The 24,605-nt window shown below is 33.8% G+C and overlaps 1 protein-coding gene across 2 annotated transcripts in view; it reads left to right on the top strand.

Moving 5' to 3' along the window:
- Positions 1 to 1,113: 1,113 nt before the first annotated feature.
- The window catches only part of LOC126815534 (uncharacterized), a 29,935-nt gene continuing 6,443 nt past the window's right edge, over positions 1,114 to 24,605 (top strand). Inside the window, exons 1-2 of one of the 2 annotated variants that reach the window (XM_050541221.2) lie at positions 1,114 to 1,285; positions 15,372 to 15,417. The gene's annotated coding sequence lies outside the window, so the exon portion shown is untranslated. Of the gene's footprint in view, positions 1,286 to 15,371; positions 15,418 to 17,905; positions 17,924 to 24,605 lie in introns of those variants that run through there. The other variant, XM_056099695.1, reaches the window with a different exon arrangement.

Below are 24,605 nucleotides of genomic sequence, written 5' to 3'. Positions count from 1 at the left end.
TTGAAGAGATCAACCCAAGGGCAGGTGCATGGCATGTCATATGTTTGTTAATCTTACAAAATATGATATTAATAAATCAGATTATTAAAATTATTGACGGACTTCGCGTCCATCATGTCATCATGCTGCACACGGATTCCATTATGTGAAGTCAACTTAAGTGACCACGCCATACCGTGCAAGATAAATCTATTTCGCCACTCGTCACCCTATTTTTCTATGTAAAACTAACAATAATGTCAGCTGTGCAACAGTTGTTTATAGATAAAAAAAAATAGTTGAATAGAAACATGGTGAATTATTGTAAATAATAAATTTCATTAAAAAGAATCAATTAGTTATAATGGGTACGTGAAACCAAGCATTGAGTGGGAACCATCATTAAAAGGGCCATGAACAAATACGTGTGCGGTGGGTCGAATCAAACACCACAACTCACAATCGCTGAAGCGACAAAGCCATGGAGTTCGTTTATCATCTTTTGTTCAACTGCACATTATGTATTTGAGTAAGGCCAAAGTGGACTTGTAATGTTAAGAATGTACACATAAGAGAGACCAAACGTTTTCTTTTTCTTGGTAAATACACTGGTCATGTTTTCCGGTTACAGACTTGATGATACTAATCCTGTATACACATTGCATTTGTCTCGCGAGTTCTTGTGAACAAATTGATTCTTTTCTAGCTCTCAGTTTTCTTCCACTTTTTGCGTTCTTATTTTCCTAATCGTGTGTGCTAATTTATTATGCGTTCTAATATTAAGTTATATTCCTTTATTTGAAACTAATTTACCCCCTATACAGTGAAAGAGCTGCCGAGTCTCTGTTCTTCAGTATATCACATGATGCGCTACCGCTACCTTCCCCTCGTTTAGCAGACGATAACAGGTAACAAAAAAAAACATGCGCATTGAAGGAAATAATTAATGATAGAAATGACAGGTACGCGCATGCTCATCATACAAAGAGTATTGTATTATAGGGGAGCCAAAGAAAAAACGATCAATAAAAGAAAATATGTCAATTATTTTTTAACTGACATGATTGACGGTTTCAACGATGCTGTGCGCATGACAGTTTTGTCCCGCTGGCTGGTTTGTTACTCTATTGTATCCCAGCAGTCAATGCGATTAGTCAGCACTCAGTTTCAATAGCTTTACAGTTCATACTGGTAGGAGTATATTACAGTGAATAATCCATACTTGTTTCACAGAAATTTGTACGGACTATTTTGTCTAGTGTATAAAGCAAATATATCTACCTGTTATAAGTGTTAATATTCACAGGTAAGCCATTTTTCTTTTCTTTATATGCTCACAATTAATACGGGCAAGAGACAGACGGGTCCAATGGAAATGGAATATTTATGGTATGGAACGAAAAACACCAGTGTTCGGTTTCTCCAAGTATGGCTTGTTTGACAATACTAAGGATCAAAATAAGTCATTGTTTATAAAGCAACGGTGCATCTTCACCATTTCTGGCAAATAATAGCGCTATTACGATTTATTGCAAACTAGCTTCCAGGAAGACCAGAAAGGTAGGACGTTTACCCCCATTTCACTGCCAGGAAGGCGAATAAAACAATTGTATCTTGAAGATAATGTAATTTTAATCTCACGAACCTGGTTTAAGCTGAAAAAGATATACAGAGATTTCTGAAAGAAGTTTAAACAAGTGCGTCTGACCTGTATGGGCTTTGTTTTGTGTTAAGGCGAATGGAAACAGGGGATAACTCATAAATTATTTACCATATCGCTGGTCTTTCACACGGGCAATGTGTTGGTATGTTGTTGCTATTATTGCGGACATGATCAAAATTTACGAGACCACGGGCATCTGTCGCTAATATTATCTATAGAGACTCCAATACCGCCGAGGACATTCCCGGGCACTGTTTTTCTATGGTAATTCAATTGAAGTCACGTTCAGCCTACATTCAGACGAATGGTAGTAGCTACCACGGGAATAAATCTTGTTTAGAAATTGCCGAAGATTTTTTTACAAATCGCTATTTTTGGATATGATTATTTTAGAAGACAGGAATGTGGATTATGAATATCTTTAAAATCTTAGTTATTAAAAAGATACACATGGTTATCATAATCATACATTTTTAGATGATCAAACATCAAGTTGGAAAAGCCTCCTTTTCTCTTAATATTAGTATCCATACTCGAGAAAATTTCAATGACTCTAAAGAATAGTTGTCAAATTGACCGTCTTCATTCTGAGCAGAACAGAAGAACGTTAAACCCCATTTCATTTCATTTCTGTCAAATTGAACACTTGCCAAAATAACTGATTTGAAATAATAACATCGCTGGCATATTTTTAGACATATGTTTTACGATTGGGCGACATCCATGTGCTTTGTTTACAACTTTGGAACTTGACAATAAAATCGTATCTTTCCTTTTATATTTAGGAAATCGGTTTTAATGGTTATGCCTGAAAATTGTTATTGTAAATATCGCACGTTGTATTATAATATAAGAGAAGTCACAAGAGACTAGATGGTTGGCATTCTTCGTCCTCTTGGACATTCTGCCAGGTGAAAAATGCTTTGATGTTACCTGTAAGATTTGGGCTGCCGTGAATCTTCCTGCGGTTAGTCTTCTATCTTCTTTCATGTGTCATTAGCTGAACAATTTGAAGATAAGATGATTCAAGTCTTTTTGCGGAAAGCTATCTTTAAAACCTTGAGTTGGACTTGATGGAAAGCAAATAGTTATTAACGGCAATAAACATGACGCAAATATCTAAAATTGGATGGGTTTGTTATATGAAGAAGACCTCGGCTAATCGTTGTATTTCGTTTTTCCTGTGGGTTCTACTCTACATAAATATTCTAAGACGTTTATTCGTTTGATCATTTGGTATAATAGCAAGGACTTGAATATTTTCACTTACGGTTTTGTTGACTTTTATCCTGTCCACTGATTTAAACACCATAAAATCGGAAAAATTACTCTTTCAAGTTATTTATGGGTGTCTATTTAAAACAAAAGTGTGTATATGTACTGTTTATCAATAATATATATTTGTTAATCGGCTTGGCCTATTGCTATTTTTGTCAACAGAGTACGGACTTTTTTAAAATAGAAATAGAAAAATAAACAAACTGCACTTCTCATATTTATTACATCGCTTTTGAAAAGTATCCTAATAATACTTTAGGTTTAAGTAGAATGCACACTAAGTTTTTTGTGCTTTGAACATATAAATATGTCGAAATATTGATCAAAAAAATGGGACATTTAGAATCAAAGAAGTTTAATTACCCTAACCAAATTAATACTTCTGATTTCAAAGTGCATTTATTTGTAGCAGAATTGAAACGCGTCATCCTTTTCTTTCTTTCTCAAGATCGGGAAAGACTTTTACGAGTTATTTGAGACAGAATTCGGCACTGCTTGACATTTTTAATGCGTTATTCGTCAGTGCATTAACCCTATGAAGTTGTTCATATTAGCAGTAATACCTTAATTCAGCACATGTCTGTACTGTTTGCTGATGCTTGCGCTGTCAATTCTTTAAAAGATGTAATGTTCTGAACTAGAAAATGGTGGATATATTTTAACCCGGATATACAGTCTGGGTTGAAAGTAAACAAGATGAACAATTTTCACCGTTTGGACGAGTTAAACAAGAACCATATTGATCGCCATGTTTGAAAAACAAACATCGTACCTTTCAAATACAAGTATTACGGTAAAACATTGATTTTTCGCGTTTGAGCCACGAATTGGAGTTTCTTTGTATTTTTCTAATATTATTGTTAGATTCCTGTGCCGTTCTAAAACACTATTTTGAAGAAATTCGAGACAAAGCCATTGCTGAAGTTCGCAGAAAATTGTTTCCGAAGTTTCTGCATTCTTGTTGATCGTTTCTATAGACAATAAACTTATATTAACTGAGTTTTAATTTTTAGCGGTTTTACTTTTACCCTTTCCCGTTTGTAAATTGCATATATACTTTTGTGCATACCTATGTCGGATATAACATAAAATCAATTAAAGGAGCCAAGTCGCCAACTCAATATCATCCACAGTCTTCGACATTTTGCAAAGACGACTTCTTGGCCAATTTAAATTAACGTTGATGTTGTTATCTTACCGTGAAAAGACGGGCTTCTGATATCCAATATTTACGACAAATGAACATATTGGTATACGAATCGTGTGCCAGAATGCTTTCAAGTGCTATTTTGTAATAAAGCGACTTGATGAACGGGGCTAAACATACCCCACAGGAGAATGCTACAGGTGTAGACTGGAATAACCAAACGCCAAAGACTCCCATTCAATTCAATTGCCGATCATAACTGATTAGAAATTACAGTAAAAACAGAAACAATTGAATGTAAATCTGTTTATATACATTCATTATAAATTATTATATGCGTTGCGGCCCATTTGTATCCATTTCTAGGTGCCAAAAATAGCCATTTAGCTTCTTTAAAACGTACTTTTTTTATTGAACCAATCTATCAATGGCCGAAGTCATTACGATAACCGAGAATAACACGAGTTATTGAATTTTGTGATGTTTCTGTGCTTAATGACCGATATTATTAATTGATGATTCCAGCAAAATCAAAAATTCATATTTCGTTATGAAAATGGCCCATTAATATTTGAGAGCATCACATTATAGAGAATATAATTTAGGTCGTTTATTAGGTTAATGGCTTGGCTTTGTTATGTTCTGGCATTGGTAATGTATGATTCCGCCATAACTCAATGTGTTTGATCTATAACCGTGTTATATTAATAATTTAATAAATAATATAGTTCAGTAAGTGCCTATCTGGTTCGTTATATTCGTGGTATGCTATATCACTGACGATGCTTTTTGGTTAATGAATATAACATACCTGTTCTTTGAAGGCATTACCAACATGTGTTATATTATATATTGATGACACTGATAAATAAGTATATGTTGTGTATAATGTTACAATGCATGTATATTATGTAATGATTATTCCCGGGGGCTGTGTGTTATAGATACAGGGGTGTTTGTAATTCATAGTCTGATGTTTAGATAGTGTTTACAATGTCGATAATATATATCGATGGTTATAAAAACCAGTTATCGATAAGGCTATCGAATTAATTTTATATACAAATTTCAAAGAATATATCTCATTCAGATCTCTTAAACATACATTATGCAAGAGCTAGATCTACCTATTGCAGGTCTTTCTTGGGGCCTGAACTATTATACAAACTATTAATTAGACATTTATTAACATGACAAGACCAAAATCAGCTCTTGATGCCATCTGATGGGTCCGAGTCTCATTAGACTTAAGGGGGTCGAATGGTTAGCACGTACGCGCTGTATCATGAGGCTTGTTATTGAGTCAACTGGCGTGGTTTCGAATCCCCGGTTGTACGTGACAAGGAGTAGGGTCGCCTGTCCAACCTCGTGGGTTTTCTCCGGGTCCTCCGGTTTCCCCCCACTGCTAAAGACCCCGACGCGCAAGCGAATTATTGAACTAAAATTAAACCATATTATTATGTTAGTCCCGAAATGACCTAGTTTGTGTCGAGTGGACGTTAAACCCCATTTTTCTCTCTCTCTCTTTCATTAGATTTGAACCGATCTGCTGTTCAACGGCCATTGGTGATTAACCGCAACAAGGAATAATCGAGACTTTGTTTATTATTGTAACACCGGTAATAATGACGATCGAGGCAAGCCTAAAATATCTAGGTTCAGAGTGAAGCAAATGACTAAAATTTTCAGCATATTCTCTTTTCATTATCTATTTTTTAACTATTATTAGCTAGAACTGTCAGCTCTTTATCTAATCTTAACTAATGCCTTTTTAAGTTTATTCCGTTTTTATGTACTATTCCTGAAGTTTGGATGGTATCTGAAATAGTCTCCTCGTGTTATTTAGTGACGAATTTACTCGAATTTGTCATGTGTAACATTTTGGGTTGTTTTTTTTATTATCATCCCAAGAATAGTTAATATCCATGTTTAGTATGTTGTAAATAATTCACAATTTTAATTTAGTACGTAGTGTAACGGCGATGGGCGTGTATAGAAGGTAGTATTTCGTGGGTGCTACCTGTGGAAATTCAATATTTCACCTGTATATATATATTGTAAATCTATATTTAACGCTGACGGAAAATCTTGTTTTAGTATGGTTGTTAAACAGATAATGTTGGTTGGTAGGTATAATGTTCGTGTTGCTAGAGGCACTGTTTTGCCCTGGTGGAGTCATAAAGATTATATCGGGAAAATATTGGAGACTATTTGACGTATTAAACTGTTATCAAATCTATTAACTCCGTGGGATAACATCAGAAAACGGCAATTAACTTTGTTCAATTATCAGTAGAAATAATACATAAATGTCGAATATGAGCAATAGAGACATGCTAATCACACATAATTTCATGTCAACCTTAGAAATGTTGAGGAAACAACTAGCTGAACCGTGCGAAAATCCTTCAGTTGAGTTCGTGAGTACATGAATTTGATAGTTCAAATAATTTTTCTTCTAAATATTTGCATAAACATTATGCCCTTGGGATTGGGATTAATAGTTTATGTTGCCTTTCGCCTAGCTATTGTATGGAAAAGGCATTCCAATGTCTACAGTCATTGAAGATCCATTCAGTCAAGCCAAATTTTATGATTTTTTATGTATTTTCCTTTAATAATATTACACGAAGCGGGGTGCGCCTTTTTATTCTTTAAGAAACCCTGTTTCAACTACTTTGGCAAGTAACTTGAGACTTTCTTTTCTCTTTTTCTTCCTCTTTTTATTAAAATGTGAGCTTCTTAATGACGGTCGGTTAGTTTGGTTCACTTGCTGAATATTGGAGAGCTGAGTTTTTGCATCTATACAAATATTCATGGCGCGACCTGTACTAGTTCATGCTGATAATTTAATGACTTTCATCGGATTTTCATTTGATTTGTTCGATGATATGAATTGTACGGTATATCAATGCCTCGACCATTTATCGTCAATTTTATAAAGTTTCCAATTTCCAGATTACCTTTTTTCAACTAAATGCGTTCACGTCTGTGTAAAACGAGCTGGAAAAGAATAATTTGACGCAGATCTAGTTTTTCATGGCTATGATTGAATTTCCCGGGTTTATGAACGTTCGGGTTGCCTATGAAGATGGCATCATCTATAATTGATGTCAGTGACTCATGGTTAAAGGGTTATTTATGTGTAAAGTTGCGACTATAATTTCACCGTCTGACATGTTACGTGGCTGAGTTCGACAATATTTAATATATGACACTGATGTTGCGTCGTCAATTTAAAACGTTTTACTCGTGTGGGATGTTTTTGGCCAAGAATCAACTATTTTTAGTGTGTACTCAGGCCGGGTATAGATTTGTTTTCGCTTGTATGCAATGTGAATTTAAGTAAATCGTATTGCTAGAAAGTCTTAGCCATTTCATTTCCTTTAATGTGTGTTTTACCAATATTGAATTTATTTAAGTTGCGGTTCTCTTTTTTATTTTATAAATAAATTTGAACGAAAAAAAAAGAATGTTCAAATGAATATTATATTTGTTTTGTCATTTAACGTCTATCATTAGTCTGTGACTTTTTCCCCCTTCTGAGAATTTATGTCTGCAAGAAAGCTGTCCAATTAGCAAAACGGTAGATGCCATGCCCTGTACACGACATCCATTAGCTGCAAGGCCAAAACTGATATGTGGAGACAACAGTAGCCAAACAAAATCTGGTTGAATGGTAACAAAGGTCGGATATGAAACAATATTGTAAAATAGTCATTAGAAGGAGATGAAATGTACAGATTATCAATAATAGGCCAATCTGAACGACTATACGCTGTCCCTTGACAGGACCTCCGTCCTGCACCACTGACCACGACCGAAAATCTCGATTAACTTTACTAAGCCATCGCGGTTCCCTGGACTAAATAGATTTGTGGTACTATCCACCAATCGATCTACGAACAGAAACACAATTCATGCCTTTTTTTTATATACAAAATATGTTTTTTAAAATGAGAGAGAGAGAGAGAGAGAGAGAGAGAGAGATGAGGTTTAACGTCCACTCGACACAAACTAGGTCATTTCGGGACTAACATATGGTTTAATTTCATTTCAATAATTCGCTTGCGCGTAGGGGTCTTTAGCAGTGGGAGGAAACCGGAGGACCGACCCGGAGAAAACCCACGAGGTTGGACAGGCAACCCTACTCCTTGTCACGTACAACTAGGGATTCGAAACCACGCCAGCTGACTCAATGGCAGGCCGTATGATACAGCGCGCGCACGTGCTAACCATTCGGCCATCCAACCCCCCTTTTAAAATTAGTAAACCTTGTGTAAATAGTTCGATAATATATTATATTGATATAAATAACAATAAATGCAGAAACGGGTCCTTCTTTGATCTTTTGTGTATCCATATTCTGAAAAATAAGATAAATATATAGTATGCCTTTACACATTTTGAAATTACAATTGTCAGTGCCATCTTATTTCAAATGAAAATACTAGTATAACTATATTCCTCGTGACAACATTTTATTTATTTTGGTATAATATTGAAGTTATTTTAATTGGATGTTTTGTACAAATATTGCTTATAGATCTTATATAATGGTAGCTTGTGGATATTTGCCTTTCAAAGTTAGACAAACAACCGTCTGTTACAAAAGTCGGAATGTTTTTCTTAACATTTATCTATGTTTTTCTTACATAAATTGGATAGGTTGTAAAACACTTTGATGTCCAATATTAGCTAATTTCATCCTACTTTATTTTCACCCGCTTTTGAAACTTGAAAAAATTGAATTTAAAGAACGACTGCTTTAACATATTCCTCACGGCATTAGGTTGTATAGATTTTTCAACTTAATAGAAATCATTATACAAGGGTTGAGGACGAATAGCCGCGGATGATATTGAGCGCAGAAGACATTCAAGATACAGCTCTAACCAGTCTTCTTTGTTGGAATTTGTAAAGAGACGTGTTCCTATTATAATACAACTCGTAATATTGAGTCTTGTCGACATTGTGTTGCTCATGTCATTCATACATGGTGACCCAAATCTGTACTTTGATTAAGTCAGGGTATTTTTAAATTCGAAGAGGCACATACTCAAAGCACAAGAGCTAACAGGTAAAATTCGTACTTTATTGTGTTATAGGGATTCAACAAGGAGAATGAATGGGGCCTATTTTATATTGATTATGAATATAGATTACTGAAGTGCGTATGTACAGATTGTTAGGAATATGGAATAACATAACGTGGTTATAACATTACCTGAAACAAGTTTCTGTTTTGTTCTATTTGGCATCATTGAATGTGTAAATTACGATGTGTACATGTGTAAATGTTATGTTACTGCAGATATATTTAGTTCAAACAAATTATACTTGTACAACCGGTTGTATGGTTATGCATTCCTCATCAACATATCCTTGTAAATCGTTCAAATATTACCGCTTACAAAAAGTATGAAAACATGCAGTGTTGCCAGAATATAGTAAACATACATTACAAGAATTGAAAATACGCGTAAGTAATATATTATGAACTTGACAATGTCTAAACTAATGCTTTGGTGCAGAATTATCCTTGTTCGATATAATCACCGTTTTATCTAATAAAATGTATTTCTTTATGATGATGATGCTATATTTTTGGAATGTCCTTTGGTATTAAAACTATTACGTCAAGAATATAATTTCCATAAAACCCAATGTATATTGATGTTTTACGCTCTGCTAATTAGTCTTTTTCAAGTATCTATTGTAAGAGAAATAACAAACCTATAAATGGCAACAATGAGTCCATTTTTGTTCAGTTTAATATGTTCATGGTCTGGCTTATACACTTCGGTTTAAAAAAGAAAGACTGGATCGATACGAATGCAAAATAGCCATACATCTTCTTGACTTGTATAAATGTTTTTTATGTTCTTCTTGTCCTATTTATATTGTATATATATATTCCTATCTATCTAGAAACATCAAAAAGAAATGATTGATGATGACATTTTACGTCAATATTAGAAATAAATAGATTTGTTGTTTTAATATTTCTTTTACCTCTCATTATAAAGGAAAGGCACTTTGTTGTCTTTTACATTATTGTTAAATATCATAAAAAAAAAGCTATTTCCGATTTTAAAGATTGCATGTTCTATGACCTGTCAAATCCGAAACGCCACAGCCTCGCAAAAATGGGGGGTTGGATGGCCGAATGGTTAGCACGTGCGTGCTGTATCATAAGGCCTGTCATTGAGTCAACTGGCGTGGTTTCGAATCCCCGGCTGTACGTGACAAGGAGTAGGGTCGCCTGTCCAACCTCGTGGGTTTTCCTCGGGTCCTCAGGTTTCCTCCCACTGCTAAAGACCCCTACGCGCAAGCGAATTATTGAAATAAAATTAAACCATATGGTGGTCCCGAAATGACCTAGTTTGTGTCGAGTGGACGTTAAACCCCATTTCTCTCTCTCTCTCTCGCCTCGCAAAAATGCATATTATCGTATCAAATGTATTGGAAATACAAATGTATGACATAAATTATTAGCTATCTTTAAAGAGTATGAAAACCTATATATTTACACTCGAATCAGAAAATAGAAGCAATAATAAATGAATTTAATATTTAATCAATTGTCAGTTTTATGGATCATTAAAAATTATTGTGTGCAGCAAAGCGAATTGAATGGTAAGGACGTTATATTATACGTCGGATATAAACATTTATGTAAAGATCGATTTTCAGATGTGTCTAACTTCTGTGTTCAGATAGATTCAGCATATTTGGCATTGATATCTTTATCTTCTTTTACCATTGGCATTAACTGATAGAAATGTGGAACATAATCATTTAATAGTATTCTTTCACCATTGACAAAATCAAATACATATGTGTATCATACATTGTACCTGCACTTCACTAGATAAAATATAACAATGCCAGCTAGTCCTTTTCTTTGGGTGGATTTGCAGTAATAGTTTGTCATCAAAATTTACCCAAACACTATTTCATAAGCGTACATTGAACTAATGTTAACACACATGTAATAGACGGCGATAAATGTAATAACTGAGCATGTAATATTCAAACTGTTTAATACAAATATTTACATTGCTCTTTAAAACCCACGTAGAAAATGTGTAACTATACCTGAAGATAAGTACTTATATGCTTAACAATGAATAACACCATATAAATAAAAAGATATGTTTTGGCAGTAGACCTGATATTTAATCTAGTAAAACTATGCTTATATCGCAAACATTACCTTCTAAATTCATTATACCTACCAGTATAAATCTAAATGCATTATTTTCATCTTGACAGATCAAAAATGACGTGTTCTTGAGTGACAGGTACAAAAGACTCTATTGTTAAATTGACTTGGTGTATAATATATAGTTCATTTTCCTGTACAGAAGATAGATATATCTGCATTTCCTTTTATATACGCGATAGCATCTTGTACAGCTATTTTTCTAATCAACGCACATCCGGTCAGTGTCGACAAGGGGTTAAGTCGGGGTCATGGGTCAACACAGTTCGTCAACATGTGCCGATTTGCAAGCAGTTGCCAAAGTTGATATCGAAAACTATCGAACGGAACGGATATCGATGTGTGCCATTTTATCTTTGTGAAAAAAAAAACAGATAAAAAAATATAACAATAACCTTATGCATGAACAGGTACAAAACGTTATTCAACAGTTTGAGTATTCTGAATTTTAATTAAGGTGGTAACATATTGCTTTAATTTGTATTGCAAATAAGTTCTTATCAAACTCACACATAAAATTGGAGTCAGTAATAATCTAAATTGAAATGAAACATGTTTTCAATATAATATATATGTCATTTCTATATTAGAAGTATTATGTTTAGTACGTAATATAAATTAGCTAGAAATTGCACTTTAGATATCGATTTTTCATATACATGTAGTTATCATTAGATTGTTAGATTGTAAACTATGATACCATTGTATCATCACTCCCAGTAGTTAAATTTACACAATACATTCGATGTCGTCATGTTACTTGCAAATATAATAAAATGTTATGAATGATCCAGGTGAATAACAAATCTAATCAAATTTAATGAAATGTTGTTCAATGTCAGTGTGTATACGTGTATTGGGGTCGAGGGTGGTATTTTTGGGCCGGGAACATGTCCCCATGCGATACTCCTCTTGTTCTTGGGGGCGACGCTCTTCAAAACAACCTAAGGCTCCGCTAATTCATGTACAATCGAAATGAAATTTGGCATTCCTGTTCCTGGGACAATTCTTATCGATTGCCGTAATTCCATTTTTGATATGACGTCACGATTCTAAGATGGCTGCCATGTCGTCATGCTCCTGGTCCATAGTACCTTGGTACTTGTTTTTTCACAGCAACGATTAAAACTGTGCCTGAAAGACGCCCCAGATATTTCATGCTACACGTGTAAATTAGTTACACCCGAGAAGACTGGAATATGTGTCACGCTGACTGTTACGATGATACAATGATTACGTAAATGTTTAAGCGGCATTTAGAAACTCAATGAGAATAATACATGGCACAATTATATGGAATGCAAGAATGGTCCATCTTTAGGAAATGTTAAAAATTAACAGCTTTTATAAAATTTTATTTTAAAACCTTGATACGGATCAGTTTATTTACAACATGAATATTCATAAGTTCTTTCCATGACATAAATATTCGAACATAACATTATTCTGAACACTGGATCGAGATGTCGCGTAACATTAAATAATTCTACTAATTTATGGATTAAATTATAGCCTTTTAGAGGTCAAATGACCAATCTGTGTTGTTGTTGACACGGGTTTCAGGGCGATAATCCTATTGTTTGTAAAGAGTTATTGGTCTTTAATTATGTACCAGGTGTGGAAGATGAAGTTTGTTTGATTGTTGATTAATTACAGACACTAACAGATTGTCAATGATAAACAGGATTTAAATGCTACGTACTTAATGTCAAAACATCTGTTGGTTGGTTTAGAGAATTAAAAGTTTTGTTCAGCGTGGTTTTCCCTTGTCAATGGTGCAGGGCGGGGGTGGCGGAGGATTGACAAGCAACGGTTTCTAGAACGAAACGGCTAGGTCCCGCATATATAAAAGAAACTTTGACAGAATGTTATTGCTGTCCTGGCAAAATTTACCTTAAAGCACACTGTATTGTGCATGCCCGTCTTCATTAGCACGTTTGGTACAGAAAAGTGGGACTTAAAACCCATTTTATTTTAAAATGGCATAATAAAGTCGCCTATCTGTCTTGAATTCAGAAAAAATGCAAGCCAAGTCATTCTTTTATAGGTATATGATTTAGTTGTCGATTTCGCATGAATTCTTTAAATTAAAAAAATGTGGTACATACAAATATGTATGGGTTATATAAGTAAGTTATTGGGTTATTTCAGAAACGTGGTATAACTTTTACGATGTAAATGCGAGTAATGCTAGAATCAATTACCTGGAATGTGAAACCAATTCAACCTACAAAGTGTTAATCGTTTTCGCTTGCATACCAACGAATAAACTCTGCACTGGTTTTCCTCGTCATTAAATATCTATAATCCCCTCAACCTCTTCACATTATCGAACCTGGTGAAAAACTTTGATAAGAAATAAAATAAATTACTTTTATTCGATAAAATAAACACGATTAAGACGGGGCCAACACAAAAACTACACTATCGCATTTTTGTGTTGCCAATCTTTTTTTTTTTAAACAATGTATTGGCTGTATACAATCTTTTGTATTATTAGTAACTAACTTTTGTTATCGTGTAAAAAAATAAAGGATAAAATCTTTCCAGAGTTCTTTAGGGGGTTAATTATGTACGGACAGTGGAGTAGCGTGTCAGCCCCAATTGGATTGTTTATGTTTATTCACGGCCATCTTCCGACTCCGATCAGAGGGGATTAAAGCTTATCTTAAGTAGCTCTTAACTGTCAAATATTTAAGTTCGTGGGCAATTCAATGATTTATTTTGATATGCCAGCACCTATCAACAATCACGGTTACTTAGACAGTTAAAACATGTAGGATAGTGTTGTCATAAGTATATCAGAAGGCGGGGTTAAACATGCCGGAAGATAGCCGTGACGGACAGGTATATAGATATATACAATACATACCCTAGCCTCAATCATAAAACCCAGCGTTGATGTGTGGTCATAGTCTGCCAGTGTTCACCATTGTCATCTGATATCAGTAACTAGAAAATTTAACATTTTCGTTTTATTATTTGTGACATATTTATTGGATTTACAAGGTAAGGGGTTTATTTGTCATGGTTATCGCTGACTTCAAAAACGATGTTATATTAGTTGTGATCCGCGAAGCACCGTTTAATTTCCTGCAAGTTGATCGCGTAGACATTTTGAAGATGAACACTGTACTTACAATGTACTTCAAATATGCCAATTTTATATCCATGTTTTTAAGTTAAATTGATTAAATTTTACATGTTAAGAGAGTAAATAAATCTGTTATCAACTACACAGAAGCATTAAGTTCAAATTATATAGTTCAATTTTAAGACATTTTTATTTCACTTGTATGATTTACTTACTGACCGTGGTACTTTAGCAGTTGTTTGGATCTACCAGTTACTCAGTAAGTCGGTGTTTGTTTCCGAAAGCCAGGTATCGATTTCCCATAATGACTTCAGCTTTTAGTGTTACACTGTATGTAAAAGTTTATTGAGACTTGAGTTATTTATGTTCCTATGTCTACCTTACCGTATAGACAACTTCAATATTAAGATTCCTCTCGTATCCAAGGTGTTGATGATTAGAGAGAGAGAGCACAAATGTGAAAGAATGCCAATAATTTGGAATGTAAATATCAGGATTACGATACCTATACAAACAGTCCATCTCCATATTATAGAGGAATGTACATGTACCTTGATTGTTGGGGCTTAAATGTAGACCTTACGTCATAGTTATTTTATGCTTAAAGAAGCAAATATTTATTTGATGTTTTTATGAGTTTGGTGGAATATTGGAAGTATTTTGTGGTTTGGGCGTGCAACTATAATGGAATGGTGATTTATGATATTCATATACACGATTCACTATAAAGAATACCCAAGTTATCGTGTTTGATTTTTGCTAAAACTCACACAATGCTATGATATTTGATTCGTGGGCTAATAACATGACATGTAAATGTAAATTCGATCTTATGAATCGGGCGGAAAAAAGCAACATTAACGAGATATCCAATCATGCACAGATACTTTTGGATAAAGTTATTACTGTTTTCGAAATTGTGCAGAAACGGATATTTTTATATAATGATGAATTCATTTGAGCTTTTTTTGTTCTTTTTCAGAAGAGAATTACAAGCTTGATTTCGAATAGATTATTCTGCTGGAAAGGTAAGGATGTGTTCATATAGAATATTTTGATTTTATCAATGTACATTTTTCGAAGTTGATTTTGTCTTAATTGGTGTTTCAAAATTTGGATATGCGTTACCATGCTTTATAGATCTTATAGATTTTGAATCTTTTCATTCTGATCTGTTAGTTCAAATCTAAATGATCTTTATCTTCAAATTCTCGACATTTAAAATATCTTTATCATATTCGATTAAAACCTCAATTTTTAATTTGGTTGAATCTTACTTTTTGATGTATTTTTGATAGTATCTTTTGCCTATCTTTATTACAATTGATCAAGATTGCTTTTTTTCATTTTTGAACTGCAGTTAGCATTAGTCTGAGATATTATTGGAAATTCTCATTTACCATGACTTTATCACCCCGTAAACCCCACTTACTCTTGTGTTTTATGTATATGAATTTATCAATATCTTGATTTATGGCATCATTCTAAAGATAAAACAGATCATATCCTTCCTAATATCAACACTTGTCATTAATCCTGCTGTATTTTGAATTAGTACCCACATATAGACTGTTCTATTGCATGTTGCATTAGCTTCATTTCTCTAGAGAACATACTCCTCTTTCGCCCATTCCTACACAAGTGATTATTTATTCATAATAATGGATCGAGCTTCTATGAATATCGAAATTATTCTAAAACATTATCTTAAGATGGCCGTCTTGGGAATGGAATTTAACACATGAAGGAGTTTTGAGTTTTGATGTTTTCTTGATAGCTAGATAGTGCCGAATGAAATATTCATATTCGTGATAATATGCTGAATCATAATTTTGGTTTGGTTGATATCTTTTGGTTCTGATAGTTTGTTTGACTTGTTTAATCAACTGTGTTAAACAAATTTGAAATAATTAGTATTTACGCGTAGAACTGTTTTGCAATCAAATTCTCATAAGGCATATAGATTGTTTGTTAAACGGACATAACACAGGACATCAGAATAAGGACATGTATTATTCCCTAATAACAACGACCTCCTCGTCTAACCCTTTTGCAGAAAAGGAAATATATCACAATGGGTGCCAGCTTTGAAAAATATATCCCAGGTGACTTTCCATTAATTTACAATTGACCTGGGCATATATATATATATATATATATATATATATATATATATATTCAATTCAATTTTTTCCGAAATGTCCCTTTTACGTTGAACTATGTTTTGTCTCCTAGAAAGATATTGTTATTGCTGCAGGTCTTCCATGTGTACATTACTCTAATCAAATGGTGATGGAACTGACTTTGGTAAATTGTTTTGACATATTTGAGTGGCATTCATAAATTGCGGGAATAACACGTTTTCATTAAGGCACAAAAACATCAATATTAATACATATCATGCATATTTGATGAGAAGACCGGGTTCAAGAGTTGAAACATCGAATATCAACAATTTTTAAGTAAATTGGTAAAATCTTACGATAGCTATACTTGATTTCTTTTCTCGTCTGGCTTTTCGAATATGGGCTTTTCGTTAAGATTGGATACTATCGCATTGGAATATTTGTTTGTATCCATCTAATGAGAGGCGTGGTATGCTTTCTCATTTGAAATACTCGGCACTGCTCTGTTTGATAATGTATTTCTCGGATTTAGTGTACTGTTGGCCAATTGTAGTTCATGGGTAAATGTAAGTTCATGGGTATCGCACGCGAGACAGGTTATGCTTAGTAGTAATCTTTCTAGATGCCCTGATATTGCCAACCTTTAACCCGATCGTACTATAACTTACTCCTCAAAGAAAGACAACCCAGTAATAATGATTTTCGGTTCAGCATTTTTGCAGACAAAAAAAGGTTTATCATTGTATTGCTGTCTGGTTAGCATCCCAACGCGGAAAAAAATTGTAGACTTTTCAAAGTTCATCACTTATCTAGTTGTCAAGTCATTTGGAAGGCTATGTCGTTATTTGGTATTTTAGTGATGCTGTTTTAAATTGCGATTTATGTTTTTTCGGGGCTAATTTTATTACATTGCCGGAAAACCCATCTCGAGGAGTGATCGTTTGAACTTTGCATTTTGAAATCTGAATGCATTTTGTAAGTGGATCGGACATAATTCACCAAGCACTATTTTGTAAAATGTCAGGAGGGAACGTGAGACTGCATTTAACATTATAAAATTGTATTGTAAACACAATGAAACATATTTTTACGTACAATACAATTTTATTACAAGCGGAATGTCAATAACAAATTCCATTGTTAAGCACTTTATGTAAATATTACACTTATCCGCTAGAATGTCATATTAAATTTGAATGTACATTTTATCCCGAATCATATCAATATTGCATTCCTGTCCTATACCGAATTGCACCTTTTTTTTTTAAAAAAAAAAGTTCACAAATTATTCACATAATTATAGTTATCAGAAAGAAGTCATGACTTGTTATGTACAGAACGACTGAGTCTTTTAGTGTTTGTGGTTTTGTGCAGTATTTAGCAAGGCATTTGGTGTCAACGAAATATGGTAAATATTTTTACATTCTCTAAGTTTAAAGGGCTTTTATCATGATAGAATATGCTTTAAGTTCAAATATTTTATTCATGGTTAATGTATCATCGGTATTTTGGAATGTCTTGTTTGGGCGTAGTTGGTTATTGTTATTAAGTGTTTTGGTTTCCATGATCGGTTAAAAAGTTAAAATCAATATACCTGTACACGCTTAATATGACGAGGATTCGACCATATATAAATGCATGATTCATTTTCCTTTTATACCATCCATGTGTCAGCATTTGGAATTCCCATCGAGTTTTATTAGTAATCTCAAATATCCTCCCAGTTAAAAATTTGCCATTCTCATAAATAAATTGATAATATAACATTACTATAAAAGATAGCGGATATTCAAACAATTTACCAATTTTTAGGTATAATCTGCTGTGTTATGATGTAGTCAATTATCTGTTATATATTGTCCCGTCTCGCCCAATTAAGAATTCTCCATGTAATTTGCACAGTGTTTAATATCCGTACAATACAGAGATTAAGCCCATGTCAAACCAAATGGCTAAAAGGTCAAATCATGCATTAGCTGACCGATCAGTGACCAGAACAAATATTACCTTGTCAATATTACCTGACCCTAAGTGACATTGTTAATACTAGTGATAGTGACAATGGTAAACACGAAACCAGGTGTATTGTTTTTATCTTTTAGGGTGTGGCGACGACATGATATGTAGTGACCCATGTTAAATGCACACGGAAAATTGATCTGTAGCAAAGTGCCAGTAAAAAATAAATAGTGTAATATAATACTGATTGCTATATACAACTCCCATCACTGACTGTATAAATGTCTATAGTCTATCCTGACATTGACTACTTCTGTCATTTGTGACCGATGAGCTCTGAAAGCATCCCTTTGTATATAAACTGACACACGTATATCAAGAGTCAAGATATTATAAATAACACAAAACCCCGAGGAAATTAGAGGTTTACTGGGTTGTTTTTTTTTAAAAAAAAAGATATTTACCGAGTGGTAAAACTTTTGAGGATGTAAAATTTAATTTGTATGTGTCAGTTTAGCTTAATCCTTATTTACACAGAAAGACAATTGTTTTTAGACCGAAAATTTATGGGTTTAGAACTAGGTTAAATACTATTTGATATAAATTCAAGTCTTTACTTTAAACGTAAATTTCCTCCTATAGCTTAACAAAACATGTAATTTGATAATAAATCACCACACGGAAGCATTTAGGTGTTCTTATCTTTGTATCATGGAATTTAAATACTTAGAGTTTGAACTAGCTATATTGACAGACACATTATTTTTCGTCAATATTTTTAATGTTGTATTTTCTGAGTGATGGGATAGAATTGGTTTGTAGTTTGAATCTATTCTTGTTATATAAAAGTAGAAGATAAACAAGTAGCGACAAGAGTTGACAGATAAATCTGTTTGCAGAATCTACTTTGACGTCGACGAAAGTTGTTTGTAGTTTGTTAAAAGATAACTGGCCGAGAGAATGTTAAGCGACCGATCCTTGCCATTCTCTGTTAGCTTTTCAGGGTGGACCTTCAAGTCGTGCGCCATTTTCTTGACAACTTTTATTTTTAACTTTTCACTTGTTTGTAGTAAGTTAATGTCCGGGCCATAATGGAGGCATTCTCGAGTTGATCGTTAGCTTTTGGATCTTCTATTTACAGATATATCATCGTATTAGACATTTAGCCTACACTGACCTTTGACAAGGTTCACCCACCTGCCCTATTACATTCCACAATGTGTGCAAAGGCATTGTACAAACATTTTATCCTTAATTGTGACATGAAAGTATATCAGGAATTTGATGGTCATTATACTGCCTTTTAGTTAATATTACATTCCATGTACATGTTTATGACTATCACAAAATATGATTACTAATTTATGTAAGAGTTACCTAAACCACCCTTATATTACACTCTTTGCTGTCTTTTAGTACAGGATCAAATGCTATAATTATATGATAGAATTACCTATTGAAGCAGTTTGTATTATGGCATTCGTTCGAAATTAAATATATGGATACTATTACAACGTAATGGTGTATTAAAACGAAATTAATCAAATACCGGAGTTATATTCCTTTAATGCTCTTTGTTGATTAACAATATATAATATGATACATTAATAGAGATTGCACGCGTATTGTATAGTTAATCAAGGGTTTCTCTTTCTGTACCAAGACAATGAAATATGTTTATTCCAAGGGATTTGGATTATGAAGATAACGCATTGTCCTATGATCATATTACACCAGCTATAATGTTTTAATTCGATCAGGAATGGGTTCGTTCGGTTTAAATTTCTTATGCTCAGTGACTTTTTGGTGAATACAATGAATGTAATTATGGATTATAAGGCAACACTATATTAATGGCTATCACAAGTCAGTAGTGTTCAGCCAAGCTGAAATATAAAATTACTTTTTAACTTAAGAATTATTTACTTTGTATGAATTAGTGTATAAAACTCGTATTAGTCTTGGTGACCTCTTCTTCTTTATTGAGTCAAATGTGCGGGCATAAGGTGGTGTTGATCATATTTCTTGTTTCCATAATTTCGCCTCTGCTACGCAATTCCATTACAATAAATTATTACAAATGAGACGCAAATTATAAAAAAAGGAAATACACCGACACACTGTTTTAAATAAGTAGTATACGCGGTAATAAAATTCTGACATACGAATTTTTCTACAGAAAGAATTCGTATAGTTCATTTTACACCTGCGCCCCATTTTTTAAATCTAGGTAACTCAATAGTCGCCCACAATTTACGTTGTAAGGTCTAGCAACATTCTATACGGGTCCATATAAGCCGGGTTTGTATTAGATAGGGTTGAGGGATTAACTTAAGCCAGTCGAATTGTTTTGTGAAGTGTCAAATTCTCGGGACTTTATTTCATGAAGGTGGTTGTATTTTGTTTCTTTTACTGGCTAACAATATAGGTATATCAGTATACATCGGTAAATAGAATGTACCTCTCACTAACTTGCGTCTATTTCTTCCCATTGTGCGATGCGTTTCACACACGCCTCTTACAATTTACCTAGTCGATGTAAAGGGTCAATATTTGAGTGACCACACATTTAGTCAAAGGATTAGTGGCCGGGAAATTTTGTTAAGGTAATGTTAGTGGTCAGTTAGGTCTTAATCATATTTACAAGCTTGATACCTCGGGTCGAATTTTTCCCACAGGGTTTATCTACATGTTTTTCTAATGTGATTTTATTTTATGCACTGATATATACAAATGAAACCAAAATATCAAATTGTTATTTATTGAGAGTGCACGTATTACTGATGTTGTATTGTATTTTGTGTACACGTCATCACATTCTGTCCTCATGACAACATGTTGTAATATTATTTGATCAATAAAGCATCACAGAAGACTTCGTCACAAACGATTCTTTCAACTCGCCCATTATGGTTTTTTTGTATGAAGTTTCTATAATAAAGGTTGCTTTGAGCTGACTTTTTAATCATCTTAATCACGAAAGGGAGATGAATTATTTAGACGAGATGTTGTAGATTGTCGCCATTAGATCCACATTCAGTTCAAGTCAGACTATTTAGACACCTTCTGCTCGAAAGGCAAACGTGATTCACGGTGATCGAACGTCTGGGAAACATCCAGTTGCTACCCGACTAGTTCTGTCAAATTCCGAGAACATTGAGTGTTTTGGTCGTTTGAGCAGCTGTCCTTGTTGCCAGACTATTGAGACAGTTTGAAGCTACATTATAATGTGTGTTAAATTAAAGGATCCATAAGTTTTTAGCTAATACGATATCAGGCAGATGTCGCATAACCGCTTTGAAAATTTGTTAAACATTGAACTCGATTTCTGAATCCTTTTTTAAAATAGTATATATGCTATAATTGTGAAAAGTTTAATGTTCTTTTAATTATCAACAATATATTTCAGTGTGTTTGCACTATTAATCTTTTCAACTCTGAGCTCTGGGATCAATTACTTCATCGTGGTCAATATATTCTTGAGATGAAAATGATATTAAGCGCAAACAAATGCTTCCCAGTAGATCGCAAATTTCCAGTGACCGCAACATGCTTATTTGGTTATCTATCGTTCTCACTACATACGTAGCTTATTTTTTTACATACACATCAAAACTAGCTTTCTCTTTGTGTGGCCTATTCAAATTTCCTAGACATTATGAGAGTTCGGTTCTGACATTACCGTGATCCGTGACCACACGGCCAACACATGGATTATATAGCCCTTTTAGCATACGGTGTGATAGAGTTTTATGATCTCGAAGGCAGTAAAATCAGTAGACATGGGACATAACGTTGTTTTATATCGGCGCGAGACCGCTCAACTTACTAGACTTTATCGTTGTTTGGAGAATAAACAGTCAACTTTCATGACTCCAATTGTCCAAGCATTTCGATATATCTATACCTACCCGATTAGGTGATCTGAATGGCCTACCGCTAGCCAGAACTCCCCCTTGGAGCTTGATTGAAAATTCGTGATAACACCATATTGACTTTCTAATAAGATTAGTCAACCTTGCACTCACTATATATAAAGGTTTCCCACTGTATCATCGTGAACACAAGATAAAAATTGTTCTTTTCATAGATTTAGTAATTGGAAAATTTGTTTAAACTGGGTCCAGTAAATTGAAAGGCATCCTATAAAAAGAAACACAGTTGTTCTTTTTCAGCAGTTTCAAATGGGAACATTTTCTAATTGGACTGCAAAAAATTGAACCACTTCACAATCTGTTTTACGTCCTAACGAATAAAGGAGAATTTTCAAGTGTTGTAGTAATATAAATAGTATAAGATCATCCTGATTTTCACTACATCCAAAAACTTCCCCTTAAATCATTAATAGTTGGAACTTGTTGTGAAACTCTTACATAAACGATGATCAGGTTTACACAAGTTTATGCGGCGGTTGGTTGTATAAATACCCTTGGGGTTAATAATGCTTGTGTTAAGCAGGTACATACTACGTAAGCACAAGGAAGCCATTATTTAGTTATATAAGCTTAATCGCGCGAAGACTTCAAATATAGTAGTGGCAATGGTGGCCTAACTTCCACCAGAGTACTTTCAGGGCTGTTGGAAACCATCAAATAACTTAGAACCAGATGAAAGCTGACAAGAGTTGTGCAAATTCAAACGCTTCTTCCTTATTAGGTATTCAAGTTACACAATTTTCAATTACGTTGCGTTTAATGAGGTGTGAATGTCGAATAACGGTCGACTGAAATCAATTTGTGATTTTGACAGTCCATCGGGCTTTGTAGTTTGTATAATGTAGCTTGAAGGGAAGAAAGTCAAGCCGTGTTGGAGAATAAATAAAACAAACAAGTAAATGAAGCATCGGTCCATTGGAATATCCACGAGCTTTGTTTACATTCACACTACCCCCAGCAATGTGGCTTTTGTTATTCCATCGTGTATCATAACAGGCTTTGTATTCAATACCACTTATTGTTCGATGCCGTAAGCGATTTAGCGACAGATTTTAATTATCGTGTTAACTTTTAGAACAAAAACTAACTTACACATGTTAAAGCTTTAATTATGTGAACTCGGCAAGACTGGTAGAAACTAGTCGGGGATTAACAAATCGTTGATAATTTTTCTTTACATGATGTGAATTACCAATAACATGTTGGTGATACCTAACGATGACTGTAATGAAGAGTAAATTGGGCTATTTATGAAGTTGTATTATGAAAATTTCAATCCAAACTCTTTTGAATTTTCTCCTTTGAAGTCTGTGATATGAATTATAGTGCCGTTTTATATTAGAACTGCATGGATATGATAAATCTTTGACTGTTTATATTACTCCAGTGTACCGTGTGTGTTCTTGAATGCAGCCGCTAGTTTTATTATGAACTGTTAAGGTTCTGTTAAATATAATGGTATCTTTATAACAAGCCAACGCCTGTTGCATGGCTTTGGTAAAGATAACTTAGTACTGATAATTGGACTGTAACTGGACTGTGACTATTTTTATGACTCGTTACACAGATAGACCGCAGACTGTTTCTGATAACTGATTTTGTTAAGTTCAAACGTCATAGGTAATAAATGGACCATATGCTGTGTATATCACATTTCAATTAGTGCTCGATTGCTTCCGTTAGTGCAGATTAAATAAGTCTTCTTTAAGTACTGGACAGTTTTATATTTAATACCTTTGTCTGCGATATCACCTCGGTGGAAGCGGACGTAAAATACAACTAACTCATCATCATATTTAATACCATCTGGTCAAAACATGTCCTGTTACCTATACGTTTAGGTTGATGAAACTTATTGCTGACATACGCCGTTCCACCATTTAATTATCCATATTTAAAACTTGTTGTTTCCATAGTCTTAAACAAAAATATCGTTAGTGGTCATTCATTGTGTTAAGTATTATCAATATAATTCGATAATAAGATTAAGGAAGATTAGCTTACAGCATGGTAAGCACAGTCGACTTATTTTGCAAACAGGGATTAAAGAATATAATAAGTATGTGTTATACAATTAAGTCGAATGCACTCGACGGGAATTGATGTTATGGCCTTTGAATTAGGCTGTTTCACATAACAGTATTATGTACAAATTTTCTTTGTAGTTAATCGTGTATACAAGCTCTTACTCATTAG

Source organism: Patella vulgata, chromosome 3 (genome assembly GCF_932274485.2).
Source record: "Patella vulgata chromosome 3, xgPatVulg1.2, whole genome shotgun sequence".
In the NCBI taxonomy this organism is placed as follows: domain Eukaryota; kingdom Metazoa; phylum Mollusca; class Gastropoda; family Patellidae; genus Patella; species Patella vulgata.
This window is presented reverse-complemented; position numbering and strand designations above follow the sequence as displayed.